Genomic DNA, 4,386 nt, shown 5'->3' on the forward strand with positions numbered 1-4,386 from the left:
AAAAACCCGCGAGTTCTTCATGTGTGTTCAATCAAGACGCAATCATTACTTTTCATAAAAGTTAATTTAAATTTTAATTTGGAAACTGCTGACCTGGTAGATATGTGGGGCCAACCCGAGCTGAGAGACCGGATAGAAAATAAAAAAAACAGATTAGCCAGTCTCGGACATGAGAAGAGAACGACGGCCCAAATTAAAACAAAAGTGAAGGCATTGTGAGCTCAATACAAGCTGTTAAAAGATCAGTTGAAGAAGAGTAGTTCGGGCACGTCTGGTGTAAAATCTTTGATTGCGATCCACCCAATCACACATGCGTATATCAAATCCCGTGAAACAGAGTTGGCCAAACTCTCTCTCTACGGCTCTGCTGTTTCGACTTTCATAATTTGGAGGTCAATCCAGCTAGTGTGACCAACCCAGAATTTCGAGCCTGGCTCGAAATCTCACCCGCGGTGAGTCAAGCCAGGCTTGAGACGCTGTGTGACCGTAGCCAAATGCTTTACTAAAGTCCATTATAATTAGACCCACCTGGCCTCTGCTGTCAAGTGCCATAGCGAGGTCATTCACCAAAGCAGATAGCTCGGTATCACAAGAGCGACCTTTGTGAAATCCAGGTTGCACATTGGTTAAAATATTAAATTGTTCAAAATGAGCCATCAAATGGAGATGCAGAATGTATTCCAAGATCTTACAAGGAATTGTAGTGAGAGAGATCGGTCTATAGTTAAAAGGGTCCATTCTTTCCCCTTTTTTGTACAGAGGCGTTATATCGTCTTCTAACCATGCTTTTGGCAGGGATCCAAAGTCAAGCGACTTCTGAAAAATTTTTGTGAAAATCGGAGCTAGTGAAGATGAACACTCCTTCAGGATTGTAGATGGTACTGCATCTGGTCCTGGAGCTTTACAAGGATTGATGTCATTTAATAGTTTCTCAACTCCGTTTGTATCAATTGTTATATTTGGAAGTATAATACATACTCCAAGTATTGAAATACACGCCATCGTGTTGGGATTCAATATTTCGACATTAATTTTGTCATCATCAGGACCTGATGATGACATAATTAATGTCGAAATATTAAATCCCAACACGATGGCGTGTATTTCAATACTTGGAGTATGTATTATACTTTCTTATCTGAGATTAATCAGTGGACCTTTCAGTTGTTATATTTGGCATATCTGGGACTGATGATTCGGGTAAGGTAGGGAAATGGTTGACATCCTCGTTTGTAAAAACTGAGCAGGATAATCATTCAATACATTGGCTTTGTCTCCGGCAGAACTAACCAAATTTCCATTTGATGTTGTTAGTGTAGATATTCCAAATACCTCCTGGCGTTTTGATTTTATAAAATTCCAGAATGGTTTGGTATTGTTGCTCACCAGGCTTTCACTAATAGTATGGCGAATATATTCATTCTTGGCTTTCCTAATTTTCTTATCTGTAGATCTACAGTGATTTTTGAAAGTTTTCCATTATGAAGCTGTTGATTGTTTCCTAGCTTTTTTATAAAGGCGTTTTTTTTTACAGATATCCCTTTTGATTGAATGATTGATCCATGGTAATGTCCACCTTGATGATGTCATCTTAGATGGAATATATTTATCAATGGTGTTCCGTATTAATGTTTAAGCTCATCAACTATTTGGTCAACATTTATTACTTCAAGATGTTCATATTGATATCTCCGGACAACAGCAGTAGAAGCATGCTAACGTGAGTTGTACTGTTTAATCTTTTGACGACAAAATTATATTTATATCGGGTGGAGTTAATACATGAAAAATGGAACAAGCTTATCAGGAAATCTTCAATGGTGTCACCAAGCTTTTCAAGATGAGTGATGGCTGACCAGTGGTAATAAAGAAGTCGACGGATAAAATGGTGCAGAACTTCGGGCATCCCTGGCTGTTAAAAACCCTTATTTAAATACAAACAAAAGTCAAGCTAATGAATGTTACTTGCAATTTTCTCATGCTAGGCCTCATGCTTGGGATCGTCTAATGATGTGCAGTGGCAGCACTAGCAGGGTCCAGGTGGCACTGAATCCTTAGCCGGGTAATACACTTTTTTGATTTATAGGAACACATTTTAGAAGACCACCGAGTCTGAAATCTTAAAAATTAAGAACAAAAATAAGAACATATTGAGGCTGAGGTAAAATGTCAAGTGAGGTTTTTATTTTTTTCAAAATAGAAAACCAACAAATCTATCTACTTATTTGTAGTAGGTGTTACTATGTAATACCCTCTATAATACAGTAAAAATGATATACTGAACGTAAAATAATAATTTCCAATGTTTGAAAAGTATGTAAAAATAACAACAAATTAAGAACATTTTGAGCCTAACACTGAGCCTGGGCAAAATTTTAGTGGTTTTTATAAGAAAAAAAGTGTACTGGACCCCTAGTGGTAGAAGCCAATCAATTCGTCTGGCAATTCTACAGCCTGTGAGTACCATTTTTTTGGCATCTAAATTATTCTTGTAAGTTGCTCTCAACCACAGATCTGAGGTGGGTGTGGACACTCTGTTGGAATCGCCTGTTCAGTTTGGCAAAAAAAAAATAAAAAAATTCTGTGTAATATTTCCATTACCTACATAACTCAAGCCACATGGAATCAGTAAGTTGAACCAAGTAAATTGTGCTTGGAAAACAACTGTTTGCCTCAAGCAGCAGTACGATTCGGTTATATATCTTCTCGAGCAGTAGTGTAGTCAAAAATTTATTTGCACATTTGTGCATTCAAAAATTCAAATTTTGACTCGTACACTCAATTTCAAATGCATGCTGTAATTATTTTAAATCTATTTTAGGATATTATGGACATGTATTTCGGGTTAGACGAATATGCAGGCGTGAGACATTTGTTCTGATTGAAGTTAATAACTTATTTCATACATATACTTTTAAATCATGAGCTATTCAAAATTGCAATTTATTCAGGTTTTTTCGATTTTTTTCGGCAGGCAGTATACAGTATCTTCAACTTTACTATAGATGATGAATGTTTAGTAGCTACCGGTGGCATACTGTAGGGTAAATTGCAGGGTATGCTAGGTATTGGCATATCTAGGATTTGCGAGGGGGCGCGCACTCCCCCTTCCCCACTGAGAAAAAATTCTCGCCCATCCCTTAGTTGCTCCCCCGCCAACTAATCGTGCTCAAGTACTGTAGTTAAAAGTCACCTCAAATCACCTTAATAGAGTTAGCCCCTCACCTAATCACCGATCCCCCACCTTCCCACCTCTATCAGCTCCCTTCCATTTCAATACCTATGCCACTGATGCTAGGGCCTGCTAGTTGGAAAAGTTTGTAAGCTTACAGTACTACTACTATACAGAATCAGATTGTGTCTTACTGTATAGTCAAAATACAAAAGTACTGTATGTTACTTTTAATACCGACATGTTTGTAGTATCTTCTATTCAAAAGAATTCCTATTCCTGTCTTTTAACAAATTTCACTTCAAATAATAATAATTCAAAATTTCTTCTACACCGGTCATATGTAAGCACATATATTTAAACTTTAATCATTGAACCGAAAGTTCCACTGATTAATCTCAGATAAGAAAGTATAATACATACTCCAAGTATTGAAATACATGTGTTGGGATTCAATATTTCAACATTAATTATGTCATCATCAGGAATCATACATTAAGATGGATATGTATGCTATATAAAACTACACTATTATTATTAATTATGTTTAGGTGGAGAATTCCAAAATTTGGTTGCTGTATTTAAATGGTCTTTTTCATTGGTAAATAATCCATTTAAGTAAAATGAACCACACATTGAGTAAATATACGTTATGACTACTATCTTCAGTAAAAATGAATTTTGCTTGAGATGGAGCATCTCTTTGAAAAATTTAACCTTCATCAAAGATACTAGAAATACAAGATAGAGTTCTCGCATTGAAAAAATGAGGCGGAAGTCGTGCCCAACGTAGGCGGCGTCCTTCTTTTTAACCATGCAAGTTTCCTATACTTCGTGCCCAATGTACAGGGCGCCCTTCTGTTGCTAAGTATATCCAGACGCAAAAGGCGCCCTTCCTTTTCCACTAATGGAGGAAAACTTTTTCACTAAGAGTGCGTCTGGCCATGCGAATGCGATTCTGCCCTGTATTGTTGTTTTATTCTTTACTGATTCATGATTATGCTTTAATTGTTTTGTGTATTATTTGGATAATAGCAACGATTTCTACCGCCACCAAGGAGGTAATGTATTCACCGATGTCACTGTATGAGTGTCTATTCCAGTTTGTTTTTATATCTAGATCTTTGTTGAGAATTGATAATAAAATACGAGACGACTTGGTAACGAAAGTTTGGCACAAGTTTTTTTAGATCCAGCTGTAGGGGGCGTCCCAT

The 4,386-nt window shown here is 36.8% G+C and overlaps 1 protein-coding gene across 3 annotated transcripts in view; it reads left to right on the forward strand.

The window, feature by feature from the left end:
* The window catches only part of LOC117115304 (sodium/calcium exchanger 3-like), a 44,616-nt gene that overhangs the window by 4,043 nt on the left and 36,187 nt on the right, over positions 1–4,386 (forward strand). Inside the window, exon 3 of one of the 3 annotated variants that reach the window (XM_033259036.1) lies at positions 1,535–1,720. The exons of 1 other annotated variant lie outside the window; for it this stretch is intronic. The gene's annotated coding sequence lies outside the window, so the exon portion shown is untranslated. Of the gene's footprint in view, positions 1–1,534; positions 1,721–1,758; positions 2,063–4,386 lie in introns of those variants that run through there. One more of the 3 variants, XM_033259037.1, reaches the window with a different exon arrangement.

Source organism: Anneissia japonica, unplaced genomic scaffold (assembly GCF_011630105.1).
Source record: "Anneissia japonica isolate Jap-2015-1 unplaced genomic scaffold, ASM1163010v1 scaffold287800_len1627635_cov199, whole genome shotgun sequence".
Classification (NCBI taxonomy): Eukaryota; Metazoa; Echinodermata; class Crinoidea; order Comatulida; family Comatulidae; genus Anneissia; species Anneissia japonica.